Source organism: Microtus pennsylvanicus, chromosome 8 (assembly GCF_037038515.1).
Source record: "Microtus pennsylvanicus isolate mMicPen1 chromosome 8, mMicPen1.hap1, whole genome shotgun sequence".
NCBI lineage: Eukaryota > Metazoa > Chordata > Mammalia > Rodentia > Cricetidae > Microtus > Microtus pennsylvanicus.
Genome location: NC_134586.1, coordinates 28,259,757 through 28,278,290, shown reverse-complemented (window position 1 = coordinate 28,278,290; position 18,534 = coordinate 28,259,757). Strand labels below are relative to the sequence as shown.

The 18,534-nt window shown below is 47.1% G+C and overlaps 1 protein-coding gene and 1 pseudogene across 11 annotated transcripts in view; both read right to left on the bottom strand.

Moving 5' to 3' along the window:
• Positions 1-18,534, bottom strand: part of Cacna1c (calcium voltage-gated channel subunit alpha1 C) — a 660,622-nt gene that overhangs the window by 406,354 nt on the left and 235,734 nt on the right. The window lies entirely within an intron of this gene.
• On the bottom strand, positions 11,410-12,282 carry LOC142855481 (proteasome subunit alpha type-5 pseudogene; annotated as a pseudogene).

Sequence of the window (18,534 nt, the reverse complement as noted above, 5' to 3'; positions counted from 1 at the left end):
GAAAAGCACACACGTCATATCTCAAACTTCTTTTCCTCTGGTTTCTCAGAGACACTCTCTCCCTTCTTTAAACTTCCAAAGACTTCTCTGTGCATCAAACTGGAAGTAGAGATACCTGTCAGCTTAAACTACAATGTTTAAGCTATCTGCATGTCATTGCTCACTCAAAATATATTTATTGAATTCTTGCCATGACCTTAAACTCTTAAAAGCATGTTTCTTGAGGGCAGGAACCATGCCTTCCTTGTTTTTAGCTGCGACCGGCTAGGCACACAGTCATACTGTGAGATACACACAAACCCTAGTGCTAAAAACGCAATTTAGTGAGAAGCAGGAAAATAGAAGAGTTTGGACATAGGCCTGAGAGGTGAAGAAATCCAGTCCCCAGTACAGGACTGTTCAGCTTTGTGACCTGGAGACAAGTTACTAAACCTTCCTAATCTGTGACATGGGGACAGTAATGCTGAACCTTGCGAGGTTGCTGCTACTAAAAGAGATGACGCATGTAAGCCAGTCGGCACAGTGCTCACCCAAAGAGCACGCTGATCGACAAGTGTTACCTGCATCAGTATCCTTCTTGAGCATCTTATCAACACGAGGGTCAAGAGGCCATCCACTTCAGGAAACAGCATTCCATCAGAGGTAACTACACTACTGACCCTTCAGTCAGTAGCTGTCAGGACACTAGTTCAAATGGCAAGTCAGTTTCAACTCGGGTTCACAAGACACTGGTGACCAAGATACCTGTTCCAAGAGGCATCTGGACCCCCTCAATCACAGCTGTCTGAAACTGGCCTGGAAGGTATCTTCCAGGTTGGAGCTGTGATTCCCCCAGAAAAATAAATCTCAAAGGTTGGTTAGGCATGGCTGCTGTGTCTTTCTTTCCCCAGGAATCTCCAGCCGCCAGGGGAGCCAAGCCTTCTGCCATTGCTCTGGGTTCATTTCCTACAGCTTCTCTCTAGAATAGGACTCCTCCCTCAGACATCCTCATGCAGACACACTCTCCAGGACACTCTGAGGCCTGTGGCAGGCCGGATGTCCCCAGCATTGTGCAACTTAAGGTTTTAAATCATGTGTGTCTGCTAAGTTGTTCAGATTTTTATTCATGTCCAGCCAAAGCTGCCAGGGTTATGACATTGCAGACTGCAGCATCTAGGGTCCATTGAAAGCAAACACCTCCCATAAAAGGAGAGGTAGTTCCTGTTTGCTTCTCTCTTCCTCAGTCGCCAGCACCCCTCTCTGCTCCACTTCTACACAGGTCTGCGGGAGAGCACAGACCAGCAACAGCCCACAGAGGTCCAGCCGTTAGGCTTCACCTTCAGCTGGAGAATGGCCCCATCACAATTTTCAAAAATTAACACATTTTTCCTATTTTTAAAAATGTGTGTGGTGATTTGCCTGTATGCATGCTTATGCACCACGTGCGTGCTTCAAGCCTATGGAGGGCAAAAGAGGGTGCTGGATCCCCCAGAAATAAAATGGCAAATGGCTATGAGCCACCATGTGGGAACTAGAATACAAAACTCCTGTTCTCTGGAAGAGTGGTCAGTGCTTGTAAACATGGAGTCATCTTTCCAGCCCTCCTCCCTTTTTTCTTTTCATTTCAAATGTTTATTACAGAAATTTAGTAGAGCGCAACAGAGAATAAAGCAATCTGTCTTTTTGCTTCTTGAACTCCAGCATACGCCCTCTGGACTCTGAAATTCTGGCTCTTATCTATACCCATACATTCCTAAAATTAAGATCAGAGTCATTAACATCCTATTAGTTCCTATTTCATTTAGCAGTCCAATTGAACACCTTCTATGCCACTACACACCCTCCACAACACCATCTGAAAGAGACATGGCTTTCCTTCATGTGGATACATCTTAGCTTAGTCAATTCCAAAAGGACTAGCAAATACCAGAGGAAAAGTAAATCGCCCCAAGTTTGGCACCACTATGAAGGAGACTTCCCAACAGCCCGGTAAATGAAGTTTCATGAACCTCTGAATGGTGGTTGTTTTTAGTTTTGCTATCCAGGAGAGAAATTCAGCAATTGTTTTTCACTTTTTAAAAATTAAAATGAAATTACATCATTTCTCCCCTTTCTCTTCTCAATCCAACCCCTCTGACTGTTTTCATAGGGTAAAATCTTACAGAATTGTTGAACCAGATGGAACACTGTTAACTCTCATGTGTTGTCAAACTGCCCAAAAAAGTACTCTATATACACCGCCATCAAGCAGGGGTGAGAATGTCCAGCTCGCGATACCTCCATCCACGCGCTCATCAGTGGGGCTCATTCTGGGCCATCAGCCATCCTGCCTAGCACCACATCAGCACGCCTTGGCTACTGCCCTCCACAGCACAGGCCTCTTCCATATAACAGTAAAGCTAGATCCACGTCCATCCATCTCACATCCACCACCGGCGCTTGGAACCGGCCCTTATGTCTCCCCAGCAGCTGGCCTCCCATATGGCTTGTCACCCCCTGCCAAGCCCATCTCCTAAGCCACAGGCAGAAGTAAACACGCCACCATTCTACCTGCCATGCTTCTCCTCCACCTGCCCTCCTCTCCACTCACAGCACTGCCCACCAATCCGGCTTCTCCTTTCTTTGACATTTTCATTTTTAACTGACATGGTAATTGTATGTATTTACATGGGTTCACTGTGACAATTCAATATATATGGACACTGTGTGATGGTCAGACCAGAGAAGCTGCTGTATCTGTCACCTCAGGTAAAATCGGAACATCCAAAGCAGTCTTTACTAGTCGTTCTAGAACACTCAATGAATCGTAACTACCCCAGCTGTCCCATGGTGGTATACAACACGAGATTTGTTCCAACCAAGCCTTGTTTCTCTCTCTGACACATGTCAAGGTTGTCCTGCCTGGGCCTCTGCACTTTCTGGCCCTTCACTCAGAAGTCTCTTCTCCTTTTCGCAAGGTTACTTCCTTCTTATCTTCCAAGTTCCAGAAAGGTCTTTCCTGGCCAGCAATTTAATTTACCATGTTATCCTGTGTTCTGTTCCTCCTTGATTTTTTTTCACATGGCTTATCAAAACATCAAGATTTCTTATTTATGTATGCCTATATCTCCATTTTTCTGCCCTCCTCCCCGGGCAGAGAGAGACTATTAACCCCTACTCCCTGCTCTGTCAACAGTGCAGGCCCAGAAGCCCAGCCCACAGCCTCCCTTGGCAACACTTGTTGGATGAATGAGTGAATGACCAACGATCTGTCAGAATCCAACCAAACATCACACTGCTCTCCTTAGACACCAGAAGTAAGCCCCTATTAGCAGACCCAGAGAAAGATGCATCGAGAAGAAATCACACCATATTTTCAAATGGCTGAGAACACCTTTTCAGTTGTTTTCATATGAAAATCAATTCGTCTAGTTCGATCAACTATGAATAGGGATTCAAGAACCAACATGTATCAAAAAGATAAAACTATGAGACATGCAGGTCACATCTTTAGCTTTCCAATAGAATAGGGGTGTGCACGCAGCCCTTTCGATGGCACCAGCTGCTCCACACCTGCAATCCCAGGACAAGCAGAGGCGAGGGCTGTCCCAGTTGCCTATGCTATGCCAGCGCTCGACCTGGCACAGCGCATACATTATCACATAGAATCCACAATGCTCTCAGCAATGCCCTTTCCTTACTCCTACAGACAAGGAAACAACAGGTCGGAGTCAGGATTCCAGCATATCTAACTGAAGACATTGGCCATGGGAACCCAACCAACTTAAGAGCAGTGTTCTAGGCCCTTGGAGTCTGGTCCACTTCCCCATCTTAGACTGACTCCAAGGATACAGGACCACACTATAGTAAATGACAGAGAGGCAGAGTCCTTTCCACTGTGGAGCATGTCTCCATTTAGATTCTCATGACATCCACAACACAGTGGAGGTCATCCAAAGTCAGAGAATGCTCTTCAAGGCCAGCTCCCTGACTCTCCTTCTCCCTGTCAACAGGCCCCAGGCACTAGACAACGCACCTCTCTTAGGGTCTTAGATCTAACCTCTGCAAACCCTGCTCATATGTAACAAGTTGCACGGTGTGTGAGAGGCATTTCCATGGATTCCAAGAAGCCCTCCTAGTCATTTAAGGAGGAGCCCATCTCTACTCTATGTCATCACCCAGGGACAAAGCTGAGCTGCAGGATAACAGTCTGCAGCTCCCTCAAACTAGACACAGGTTGGATTGAGCCATTTCTGTTTCTAGCTCAAGGGAGTATGTGCTTAGCAATACTTGACTCTAGACTTTTAAAAATTAGTTCAAAACTCACAATTATTTTCTAGCTGAGCAGATAAATAAGAAAGGAGAGATCCAGGGTGGAGTTAGAGACCTGCTTGTGGGTGTGACGTAAACATTTCTATCAGTTCTGCTGGATCTGGAATCACCTAAGAGATACAGTCTGTGAGGGAGACTCCAGAGAAGCATAATTGAGGTACGAGATCTGCCCTGAATGTGGTGACACCATCATGTGGGCTGGGATCCTGGACTGATAAAGAGAGGAAGAGAGCTGAACACCAGATATTCAACTGTTCTGCTTCCTGATTAAGGACGCAATGTAATCAGTCCCCACCACCATTTGTTCCCTGGGCTGTGACAGGCTGAATCCCTTCAAACTGTGACCCACAAAAACCCTTCCTTCCTTCCTTGCATTGCTTTGGCAGCGTGTCCTGCCATGGCAGTGAGAAAGGTAACCAATGCAGTGGCTGTCTGCTGCAGCAAGCACTCTGGCACAATGAAGGCAGAGGGGGGGAGAACTTCGGTATCATACTAAAAGGTAATAATGGAGCCAGGAAGGAAACAGAAGATAGAAGAGACAAGGTATGAAGTCGCTTGGCAGGCTCCTCATCTAAGTTTTACATGGCCAACAGCCCACAAGCCCTGAAAGGGACCAGGAAGAGAGGACATACCTGTGCTTATGATGATCAACAAGGGGACAGTGGTCTGGGAACAGAGATTCCTCTAGGGTTCCTCAGCTGTGCTGAACCTACTGAGCGCAGGTTCCAATGAGCCCCTCCCCTCCAAACACTAGGCACACAAACATCCAGCACCCATTTTACACCTACAACTTCCCACCATGGCTTCCAGTCTTGTTCATCCCAAAGGGTGTTTTTCAGGCTAGACTAATCAGAAGCACATGTGTGTAGGCACACGCATACACGCACACACATATGCATGTCAGCACACACACACACACGGGATGGGGGATGGGTTTCTGGGCACTGATCAGTGATCCCCTGCAAGCAGACACTGGATGACTGGAAACCAACTTGAAATGACCTGAACGCTCTGAGGAGACATGCTCTACAGACATGGGAACCCTACTCACACAAACACACATTTCTTTTATTTTCTGTTGTTCTAATACAACAAATCTTAAATATAGTTCATGTATTGCAGTAGCTAGACACTGTTTCCTAGAGTGAAACTAAACACAGCATTGCATTTGGAAAAGGCTGCCTGACTTAGTTTCCCTCCCAGCATTGCCAGACAGCCCTTCCACTTGGCAGGCGGAGAGCTGGGCTGGACTTGAGATTTCCTTCTACGGCCCTAAGGTCTACCAGCCTCCTCTGCCTGGGGAAGCACCATGGGTACCATAAGAATAGGTCTATTTATAACACTGCACGGTGTTCAAGGGGAAAACCCTTGTCCTCACCCCACCCCCTGACAACCCAGAGAATAGTCCTGTCCTACTGGCAGTACACTGCCTAAGAGGGGAGAGTGAGTTTGCAATGGAGCTTTCTTTGGGGGATAAGGACACTGTCTAGGATACAGTTGCATCTTTTGGGACGTCACTGACAATCCACTACAGGAAAGCAGCTGGAGAGACTCTGCCAGTGTTTACTGCACGCCCCTGGAGGGCACCTCAAGGAATGGAAAGCGGTGGAGAAGCAACGGTGGCAAGGCAGGATGGTGGAGTGAACCTGAGTTCCTAACATCTAATGTAGATGCAGAAATCAAGACGACAAGATCAGCTCGCACTCTCCTCCCCCAATGCAGCAAAGGTCTATGAGAAAAAAGTGCCAAAGCAAAGTGAATCCAAGTGAAAACCTAGATTCCGAGCACCAGAAAAAGCAGGATCTGAAGTGTGTGTGTCCACACACACACATAAAAAGAGCATGTCTAAATGCTAAGGGATTTTTAAATTTTCTTCTTGATAATTCTTTTCTAAAATCTTAGAATAAGGTCATTCTTATTAATCTGAAAATAATTTCAATTGTTTTAAGATGCACATGGCATACAACCCAGCAGCTTAGCCATTCTTAAGAATTATACATTTAGCATTGCTGTCCACTCTCATCACCACCCACTGCAGAATACCCCGGATACCCTGAAGGAGAAATCCCGCACATCCACACCACACCCCTCACTCCAGTCCCTGGCAGCCTCCCAAGTCCATGTCACCAGGACTTTGCCTCTTCTAGGAACTCTTGTAAATGAAGTCCTTTCTCCTTTTGCGACTGACTTATTTCACTTAGCATATCCTCCAGTTCATCCCTGTGACGGCATGTGTCAGCATGCCCCTCTCTTTAAAGCTGAACAATATTCCACTGGGTATCCATACCACATTTGTTTACCCACAAATCTGCTAATGGAAACTTGGGTTGCGTTTACTTTGGGGCTATTATGAACATGAATATACGAATAATTTTTGAGCAGCTAAGCTTTAAAAATCCTGCGATGTATTTTCAGACAGTGCTTCAGCACATTAAAAACAGAACATGTCTCCCACTGCCCCCTGGATGACAAGCAGAGCAAGTCCCCTGTTGAAGCTGGCTTATTTTTTCCTCTTCTATGTTTCAACACTTCTGCATTGGTGGTTCTCATTCTGGCTATGTATTAGCATCATCTCTGGTGTTTCTAAACGGCCACAGAGGCCACAGCTCTGCAATGTCCTCTGAATCAAGGATCTCTGGTGGACATAGAGGAAATGGGTATTTTAAAAAGTTTATGTCTTTTATTTATGTGTGTACATCTGCAGGAGCCCTTGGAGGTCAAAAAAGGGCATCAGATCCACAAGAGCTGAAGCAACAGGCAGCCGTGAAATGTCATCTGGGTGCTGGGAACTGAACCTGGGTCCAGTGACTGGCAGTAAGTGTATTGTTCACAGAGCCATCTCTCCAGCCTCCAGAAATGGGGATTTTTTTTTAGAAGCTGCCAAGACTGTTCTAGCGATGTATGAAGTGAAGACCACCATTGTAAACCTTCTTCCTGGGGCTCTAGATTTAGAAAATCTCTGGCCCGGGAATTTCGTCTTTTCCCATCAGAACCCAGAAGGGTGTGATGCCCACGAAGTCACCCCAGTGGCCTCGCTGACTGCATTTCGGCTGAGAACGCTCGTGGTTCACAGCTGCCGCCTCGGCTAAGCTGCATATTTCTTGGAAGGAACACACTGATGAGCTAGCAGGTAGGCAAGGGTGCCTAGGCTTATTCAGTCCTCAGACGACTGTAATTTATTCATTAAGGCAGTAGGGGCAGCAACAGCAATCGGACAACGTGAACAGAATGACTCTGCTGTCTAAGGGGCAGGTCCCTAGCCCACACAGACCTGTGACCATCCTTCACTCTCCCCATTGCACCCAGCAGCACTGGCCAGTCTCTCCTCACTCGGGCCCACAAGGACGCCCAGCTACTTCCGTGAAGTTTGGGAAACAATGGCAGGGCTGTGTCTGGTGTCAATTACTTGCTTTCCCTGTGGGACTGGTTCCCCTTGTGACCTCTTAGAATTCATCTCAGGTCCACATGTAGAAACCTAACAGACAAAAGGTGACGCCATTGGCCATATAACAGAGGATCCAGGTGTGCTGAAGGACAGGAACCACCGGAGGAGTTAGAAAAACAAGGGCACATGGTCTCCCTGTGCATCGCTTGGCCTTTGCAAGCCCAACTCTGAGTTCTCCCTGTAGCCTGTCAATCAAGCTCAGCCCCACCAACCCGGTGAACTACCTGCACATACCTGCTGGCCTGACTCTGCTTGGCTTAACAAGCATAAAAGCTCATAGCAAAAGTGAGGGAGAGGATGTTTCAAAGGAGTAAGGGAGCAGCTGGAGAGATAGCTCAGCAGTTAAGAGCACTGGCTACTCTTCCAGAGGACCCAGGTTTGATTCCCAGAACCCACATGGTAGCTCATAACTGTCTGTACCTCTAGTTCCAAGGGATCTGACACCCACACACCAATAGGCATAAAATAAAGTTTAAAAAAGATTAAGAGAAATGAAGATATAAAGAAAGTCAGACCTGTCTGTTTCTGACATGTCTCTGAGCAGAGAACCCCAAATACTCAGCTGAGCAGAATCTGTTTCTCCCTGCCATTCTGCAAATGCATCCTGAGTGTCTGCTGCATGGTACAAGGTGTAGGCCTGGAATACCTCCTGTCTGTGTTTTGTTAGGTTTCTCTACTAATGGTGCTATGGATAGAACCCAGGCCCTCAGGAATTCTAGCCAAAAACTCTATCATGGGTCCAACCCCTAGCTAATTTTTAATCTCACCTTTTGCACAATTCCCCACTCACAAGTGGGATGCTACTTGCATGTCTTCTTCAGCATCTTTCAGGCAGGGTGAGACATTCCTGACAACTCTCTAGGGCTATAAAACCCAGCATTACAGACAGAGAAGAGACAGAGCTCAGATGAGCCCTACGTATCAGCAAACACCCTGTACTAATCAGAACTGTGTGCCCAAGGATTAACGCCACGCCAGGCAGAATGAGAGGCGCTGCCCATCAATGCCACTGTCAATTGAAAAGATCATGGTGCCATCTGAGGAGCGGCCCTCCAGCTCAGGCTGTGTTTGCAACCATCTGAGCACGTTTATAGATGAGGAGGCACATACTGTCACTGAGAGGACACAGAAACAGAATCTTCATAGGTCCTGTGACTTAGGATTCCAGAGCTACACCAGAGCTGTAAAGGAGGAAAAAGAAAAAACAGGGGAGGGGTGGTTCTAAGTGGGAAGGGGGAGGGAGGGCACTACAGAAGGAAAAAAAGGGGGGAATAAATAGTACTAAGCTCTTCTTAAGGCATAGTAAAATAATACTTTATGTTCGTTTAAAATACATAGTGTGTGTGTGTGTGTGTGTGTGTGTGTGTGTGTGTGTGTGTGTGTATTCACACATAGAGATAGATAGACAGAGTCTGAATGAAAACATTTGGATGGTAACAACAGTCTCTCCTTGAGAGCCATAGACTACCTAACAAAAATCCCACTACCAGGCAACAGAAACTCCTCCTTGAGTTGTTTGTCAGGGGAGTTAAAGAGACTCCCACAATAATATAGGATATTACCATTGCCCTTCTCCCCAACCCCCAGAACTTGAAGATAAGACCCTATTGCTGACAAGACCCTATCGCTGGAAACACTACAAACTTTGTACACAGGAATTAGAGGCATAGCTGGAACTATCTGGAAGTCTCCTCCCTGAGGACTAGCTCATGATATCCATGAGCTATCTATGCAAGCTGCCAATGAAGAGAAACAACATTCCTACCCACCGACGAAGTCCATGGACCACAACAATGACCAGCACAGCAAACAGTCCCAGGAGTACAACAGAGGTGCATAGATCTTGGAGGTAACCAACAGCTGTCTAACTGGACTCCAGCTCTGTTCAGTAGGATAGAATTCATTCTTGGTACTATAAACCTAGTCAACTCCCTCAGGCTGGAGAGGGCATAGACCCTGAAGGAGAAACTACTACTGTGGTTTTCCTAAACCAGTATAATTCCCAACAGCATCTAAATGCTTAAAGTTCTACCCACAGACAAATGCAGCTCCCATCCCTCACTAAAGAGCTTTTCTGCCACAGATGGAGATCTACTACTGATCAAAACACAGAGAATAATGACTGTGGGGTGCCCATCCCCCACTGACAGAGGATCAATACAACTTCTACACTTAGGCTCAGGGAGCACTGTAGAGGAGAGAGTGGAAAGGTTGAGGCGCCAGAAGACCAGGACATCTGCTACAAGATAGTGCCTTCTATATATGACAGGGAAGCCGTACCCACGAAACCTCAACAACACAGGACTGCCTAAACAAGACCTGAACAATAATGACGACAGCTGTAGATATGCCAGTGTGGATGGGGGACATCTCATAGGCCCCACTCTGGAGGGATGGCTACTAAGACAGGGAGAATCGTCCTCTCCAGGAATGAGCCCCTTCACAGGTCACCAATGCCAAGCAGTCAGCCCTAAACACACACACAAACGCTAAATGGGCTCAGCAGGCTCTGTGTGTGTGTTGTATATATATGTATGTATGTGTATATATGTGTATATATATATATATGGGTGTGTGTAACAAAATTTAAAAAACAAGAGGTTATGAATTTGAAGGGGGAAAGGGGGACATGGAGGAACTGGAGTGAGGAGAGGGAAAGGTGGAAATTATGCAAATACAATGTGCATAGATGAAAGTCTCCAAAAAGAACATTTTGATTTTAATTTTAAAAATACACCTGAAATTTAAAGACTGTTTCAGTGATGGCAAGAATCCTATATTAATGTCGTTGCGGTGACGACGGTTCCCTATCAATAATTACTCGTTAGGTGTTCCTGAGCTTATTCACAATTAGCACACCTGATCTCCTTTACCAGGAGCAAGAAAATGCTTCGTCTGCTGAGAATGAACGAATCATGCACTGTGTAGTAACGTGGAGCATTCCCACAGATGCGCTGGCAAGGACTAGGGGACCTGAGCCTATGCCGAGCAGAAGACATAAAGATCAACATGTTTATACTCACTCGAGAAGCCCAGGGGCTGGGGTGAGGGGAGAAGGATAGCATCTCACCAAATACCCCGTGTGCACTTTATTTTATAGTACACAAATGTGCTGCCTTCGAGCACTATAAAAAAATGTAAGCAATAAAGCTGTGGCGCACTGCTGAGACTTTCACTTCACTGGCAGGGGTCTCCCAGTGCCACCACACCTTCCTCGGTCAACACAGCAGCAATGCCGGGGGTTCCGGTCTCAGACACAGGCTGAGCTCATGGGAAGGTGGCGTGAGGAAGGGCCACCTCCACTGCTCATTGGAGAGCCTTGCAGTATCACCCTCAAGACAATCGTGACAGTTATGAGCCACCTCTCTGGAAGCAACACTTAGTCATGGTGGCAGCACGCCACGTTCACATAGCACCTTAAATCCAAAGAGTACAAAGGGATTGGGCATGCTCCTGCAGCCCGAGGCAATCTCCAGAAGGAGGAAGCTCGTGCAGGCTCCTGCACAGTGTGAAGAGATCTGATACACCTAGGTTCTATGTCCTGTCCTGTCCATCTTTCCCAGTGGCCCTGCAGGTGGGTTTTTTTATTATTATTTTAAATATTTTTATTTCAGAATTGCTGTCATGTACAGACATCATTTAAAAAAAACACATACTGGATATTTTCTATGACATAAGAGCTGGAAATAAAGTTTAAGGGCAATTAGGAGAACTGAAATTGTCCCATAGATGTCTGAGGATAGCTCCTCCTTAAAGGTCCTTGATCATCTCCTCCAGTTCTTCCTTTGTGAACATGTGGAAATTTAGACCAGGCTGCACCGTGGCTAGCTCTGTGTTTGTGGCGTCCAGCTTCTCCTCCACTACTTGTTTGAGTGAAGACTTGATGGCTTCTTCCAGTGTCAGAGACTTTGGTAAACATCCTGCAAGGAGCACCCTCTGAAGCAGAGCCAATTGCTCGAGCCTCACACTGTACAAAGGTCCCAGATGGGTCCATATGGAACAGCTGGGGTCCTTTCTCATCAACTCCACCAAACAGCAATGCTACTCTAAAGCGATGAGACATGGCACCTGGATCTGCATCTTCTTCTCCAAACTGCAAAGCCGGATCAGACACAGCCTGGGTGACACTCTCCACCGTCACTGTCTCATTATAGGGGAACCAATGGTTCTGTGTCTCCACTCTGGCTTGATCAATTCAAGTTTTAGCATCAGCAATTAGCCCACTCATGGCACAGCCTATACGAGCATCAATCTCTACAATTTTCTCAGTGCTGCTAAACTCCAGTAGTAGGGAGGTAATTCTCTTCCCCACAGCTAGACACACACCCTCTGATGTCTGGATGGCAATGGTCATAGAACCAAGCTTGAAAGCCTAATAATGGCATATTCCACTTGAAACAGTCTTCCTTCAGGAGAAAAAGTATTCGCACCCCTGTCGTACTCGGACGGAGTGAGGAACATGGCGAGGACAAGAGGAGGCAGCAGTGGATACATGGGGTTTTCAAGGGCCACACGACTCCAAGTAGCACCCTAGACAACCACACCGCCACAGCACCAAGGACCCTGCTGACCCTGCAGGTGTTTAACCACGCTTTGACAGGTTTCCTTCCTTGTAATTCAGAATAACAGTATTTAGTTCATAAAATTATACTGCAAATTAAGTAATAAGCTGACATAATAAAAGCTAATACTTAGGGAGCCAGAGTTTATTCTAGATCCTGCCTCGAGCACTAGACCCACATGGCCCTGGTGGAGGGCTTGTGATAAGGCTCGGAAGTCAGTACCATTGCTATCCAGGATTGTAGTGAGGAAGCAATGCCAAGGTTCCAGCAAGTGACCCACATCACAGAGCTTCTAAAAAATGAGAGGGCAGAATATTTCACAGACCTCTGCGGGACAGTGAGAGCCACCAAGAATTTGGATGACTGCTACTTCCATTGGGAAACTGAGGGACAAAGAAGCAGGAGCAGATGGCTGTCCCTCCTCAAAGAGTCCTGCAAAGCAGTGAAAGGCCACAGACAACAAGAAAAGAAGAGGACAGGAGTGTGGGGTGGGTCGCTGACTCTCCGCCTAGGTAAGCTACAGGTCGTCACACTGTGGACACCGGCCCCTTCAATGGCAGCACCAAATGACACAGGAGTCTTCTGACTAACTGCCATTAAATATTAGCACAACCTCAAGATCCCTGAAAGATAAACCAGTTCCTATTCCTTAGCCTGTGGGTGCCACTTAAGAATGTGAAGGGGACAGGACACTGGGAGGCAGGGTGTAGGAAGCTTGTGGGCACATTAGTAATGGGGACATGGAACTGGAGCCACAGGCTCCTTGTTGGCGATGACTCCATCCCCTTCCTTTAAGACAGTGTCTAGGAGACCTGTGGAGGAGCAGGGACTCTTGCGTTTGAGCCCTGCAGGGCCAGAAAGATAGTTCTGCACCAAGTGTCTGTCACAGAGCAATGGGTAGGGCAGACACACAGGAGAGCTTCACTCATTAACATTGGTGTTGCCATGACAATAAGCTGTTGCCAGGTAGCAGCGAACTAGAAGAGTGAGAATTAGCAAAGCCTAAAAATAAAGCTGTTGTTTCTTCCCCATCTAGATGTCCATGGCTAACAGGCAGTGAGCTCGCCTCCTCCTCTGCACCCAGCCTCCCTCCAGCCAGCCTCCACTGTGGCCTGACCCTGGAGCACACAAGACAGACAGCATCCAGCTCAGAGCCAGAGCATCTGACACAGGGACAGAATCGTACCAAAGCAAAGACCACACCCAGAAGCACTGAGCAAACCCAGAGGGCTCGCTCCCTCTCTTGGGCCTAGAGTGCTAACCTCAATTCCTTGCTGGATAAGGAACGACTAACCCCTCTGTTCTGAGATCTGGAACATGTTCTTCTCCCCCGCACTATACATGCCTCTCCAAAAAATGCTCAAATGGGTCCATGTCCCAGAGGCAAGAGCAAAGTCAGACGCCTGTGGCTCCTTTCATAACTATACGACCACCCAGAATCACTGCCTAATAATGGAGAAGTGGCTGGAAACCCTCTCTGAGGCACACTACCTGAAGTCTTCTGATTTGGTTTTGGTAGCAATGACTCAAGAACCTGACAGCAGATTATGTTCCTAGAGGACAGACACTGCTGGACACCTTTCTGGCCTCAGCATGTGCTATCACCCCAGATGCATCATGACAGCAGGGTAAATACCCTGAAGAAAGGAGGGAGGGGAAGAGGGTCCTGGCTGACATGGCAGGCACAAACAGCAAGGCATGGGCAACAGTGCCATCTGGCCTAAGTGAAGGACTTCTCTCTGGAATTCTAAGCTCTGCGTTCTAAGAACCTAAGCCCCATCTCCTATCTGGGTCTCTAGCCTCAGACAGTGAGTTATCATGTATATACAGCTGTGTCTTGTGTTAAATGTATCCAACAGACTGAAATCCAGAGCTTTGGTGGCCACGAATTCTTTTATAAGTATTGTTAGTAAGCTCTCCTCACACACAGCATCCACTTCGCTTCTCTGCTATAAAATACCATGTGCTTAATTTAGACGGAGGGCGCTCACACGGCTCTGTACTCGGAGCAAAGCTAGCGGCAGCATTTGCTTTCCTCGTGTCTTTCCCTACAGCCTCGCTCTCAGTTCTCCCTCCCCACCACCACCACTGCGCTCAGCAAGGGCAAGCAGGGACCTCCAACCCCCATGTGAGAAGGAAATGAAATTCCCCTCCTTCCAGAAAACACACAACCCAGAGAAAGAGAGAGGTGATTGCTCGGTTCTTTATTCTGGATCATCCCAACCATGTAAGTTTGAGCACATAACTTAGAGGTGGGAGAGACACTGACAGGCTAAAGAGGGAGCTAAACCAACGGGGACCTGAGAACAAGCCCCTTTCATGTCTCCAGATCACAACTTCCAAGTAAGACCACACCTACAAGCCATTTTCCACTCCCCCTAGAGAGTGTACCCAGATTTGACCTGCCATCTGCCACTGCCACCGGCCTGTGAGTGCATGTTCAGAGAGGAGGTAGCATCTCGGAAACCACAAACTCCCTAATCATGCTGCCCTTGAACCCTGGGAGGTATGATCCATCGGTCCTGCTGCTGATGGATGCCGTCCCTCTGAGACTAGAGTATCTTCATGCCAGCCTTGGACCACAACCAGCAGGACATCCCCTTGACCACAGAGCACAGAAAAGTGGGTCTAAGGCCTCTCTTGGATGGTTTGTGATAAATACACCCTGACTTCAAGCAAAGCCACTACCTTGGTATTCAGGAGCCCAGCCTATTACCACTCCCCAACTGTGAAGTTCCCTCATTGATGGCACAAAACTCCATTCACACCTGCAAGTTAAAGTGCAAAGGACTCGCTGTCCCTGGCTCCAGCCACCCCAACAGTTATCCCTGTAACGGGCTGTTAGGGGATCATGAACTATGGGTCGGACAGATGAATGATGAGAACCCTGACTCGACCCTAACTTTCCCTATCATGCTGCCTTGGTCCTGACTCACAGGTCACCTAGCACACCAGGTGGATGCCAGCACAAGCATGGGTGAACTGGGCTGAATGCTCCCCACTCCCAATTTCTCAGGCTTCAGGGTGGATGGAGGTGTTACCGTCAAACCCAGGCCTCCTCACGGGAAAAGGAGACAAGGCAAACCACTTGAGTACTTTCAAAGAGAGCGCTGTCACTCCAAAGCCATTGTAACTAGCAGTCTTCCTGTCTTCCCACAACAGTAGTCACTATTTGGGGTCATGATGTCAGCTCAGCTTACCCTGAGCACCCCATGACACTGGATGTGCTGATGTCCAGCAACGGCTCCCATGAAAGCAAGCACAGAGGCCCTAAGGAAGTCATTGAAATAGCAGGTCCCAGGAGGACAGGGCTCCCTGCTTGTCCTGCCTTTCTCCTGCACAGAGCAAGCTGTTTTCTCACTCTGCATCTGCCATTTTTAGAAGGGGTTGAAGTAAAATTCCGATTTCCTCTGCCCTCCCCTCCCCTCTGCTCCTCTACCACGTGGCCCTGTATTCTATGTGGTATGACTTGCTAAGTCCCCGATACAAACTCCTCAGCAGACACACACATTTTAAGAGTGTGCATCCCTTAAAATAACTGGATTGTAAACCTTCTGGTTTGAGCTGAGAATTCGATTTGACGACTTGAGAGATTTGGGCTCTTAAGAAAACAAAAAAAATATGGCTATTTTGAGGAAATATGTGAGTAATTTTTAAGAAACTGGTGGTTGAAGGATAAAAGTGTCTGACTTGCTTTGTGCCCAGCAGATTCTTCTTTCGAAGTACAAATATCCTTCCACACAGTTCCCACAGGGAGTTTTCTGAAGCTCAAGACGGTATCATTAGACCCCACCTCCCTTTGCTGCATTAATAAACTATAGCTTCACCCTTTGCCAAATAAGTGCCAACAGGGCACTGTGTGAAGTGTATTTAACCACCACGAGCCAGCTGCTAAACATACAAAGTAGCACACTGTCTGCAGAGAAGCCCCAACCTGCTACACACACACACACACACACACATACACCGTGAAACACATTGTCTTCTGAGGACCATCAAATCTCAGGCACATGACAGCCCCCCTCAGTGAATTTCAAACACACGCTCCAGGCCTGCTGTGGAAAGACTCACTGGTGTCTGTTTAATTTTGGTCTGCTTTCCAACCACACAGATTTATAGAAGGAATGCTTGCAAAAATCTCTGAGATGTTTGATTATTGTTTTCATGAATGATCATGCACATGTAAAGCCCAGATGTCAGAGAGTCTTAAGACAATGGCATGGTTTGTTGCTGAACTGGAAGAGAAGGAGAAGACCCAAGAACAAGAGGTGCCAGGATGTAAATACCCACTGTCAGATGTGTGTCATGGCTGGCCCTGTCCAGTACACACGCCCTTGTTTGATAAGCAAAGGGCAAGGTGAGTTATATGTGGCTTGGTAACCATGTTCAGGTAACAGACTTCTCCAGGAAGATGGAGTGGGTGACGATATACACTTGAGGTTCACTAGGCTGCCACTCCAGGGCTCAGATGTGATTTATCTCTTAGTGGCTGTATAGTCATAGTACTCTGGCCATTAAATAGTCATCTCTTCTTCACATTTCCCTAATGTTCAAGGGCCCCAGCCATCTGCCCCTATGGCTGGCACTAATTGCACAGATCCCATTGAAGCGGGGGTGGGGATGGGAGAGCTGCAGCATCAGGTGTCCCTGCATGGGAGGAGGGGCTCCAGAGGGCCACGGCAGCACAAGGCATTGTTACATGGGACTTCATCAAGATCTTACCGAAGGCTATCTCAGTCAACCCAACTATCTAGCCAAAACCAGAGCAGCCTCTCAGGAGTACCCAGACTCTCACCTCCTCTATTGGCCCATGTGCTATCCAGCCATTCCATCTTTCAGCAAGCTATAACTTTTCTGCCTGTGGGCAGTGTGTGTGTGTGTGTTTCTTCATTCAATGTAGACTCAGAGAAAATTAGAGCAGACATCCTACTGTGTTATATGTTTCTTTGCTCATCAGCTCAGAGTTTACAAAGAACACGTTGTATTCTAGGTACTTCAGAATATTCACTGGAAGAAACTTCTACTTTCTGGAAATCAAGTAGCCATGGTATCACATACTCTCCAGACCCCTGGCATTCTAGGTATGGCGGACCTACTACCCTCCATACAACCCTTCTGGCTAATCCCTCCTCCCATCAGTCCCTTTCTTTCTAACGTCGTGGATCCACAGACCACACTGTCTACTGTAACATCCTGACTGACTGGATCATCTTAAGTCATTTGTTAAGCCCTACGTGGAAAAGCTTGTCCTGTCACCCTAAGTAAGCTGCTCGTTTTTTTTCTTTTAAAGATAGAAATAGGCACATCAACAACCCTCTTCTGATGCCCTGGGAGATACTAACCTATCTTATTATCTTAAATAGGAAAAACTATAAAGCATTAGGCTTCGGCCTCAAACTGCCTCTTAAAGCATCATCAAAAACCACTTAGGATGCGTTTCCTGAAAGGAAACAAGCATGCAGCGAGATGCCTGCTGCACAGCACCCTATAAACAACCCATGAGGATCCAGGGGACGTAAAGCACTCAGAGTGCGCTTGCCAACCCCTCAGCTTCATGTGTGAATCCTTTCCACTGCTTTCACTGGTCCTTTACGGGGACCCAAGAGGAATTCTCTTTCTAGGAGAAGCGGCAGGCAGAAGGGAAGGGAAGAGAAGCTGGAGACGCTGCAGGGCAGGTGCTTGCCAGCTTGGCCAACCCTCTGACCCTCGTGCTGGGAAGGGCTTCCTAGATACCAGTTTCAGCCCGGGAACGCCCTCACTGAGTGTGTCCTCTTAACAAAGCAGCCGCAAGAACACCTATAGGGGATTCTTCTGTCTTACCAATGTATTTGAAATATAACTTTGTATATTTACAAAGGTCTATGGAGCTTTGGGGATGTATTTTTAATTTTTCTAACAACAGCATCCACTTAAGTCATTTTACTCAGAGATGCATATAAAATATGAAGCTGTGGTATTTGAAACTATGGTGTAGGAAACACAGTTCAGGATAAACCTTTACTTCCATAACAAAATGATGGGTGTCTCACATCCCCTACAGACTATGCAGGTAGGCTACATAAGGATTGGCAGAGTAAGTCAGAATAGGTCACAGAGCTAAAGAAATGTGAAACTGGCCCTTTAAGAGAGCAGAGAGCTAGAAATGCTGGGCTTCTCTCTAGGGGCATTGTTGGGTGTAAGAAAGAGCAGGGGTCATCTTATTTCATATTTAAGTGAGGACACAACGAAGAGACAGCC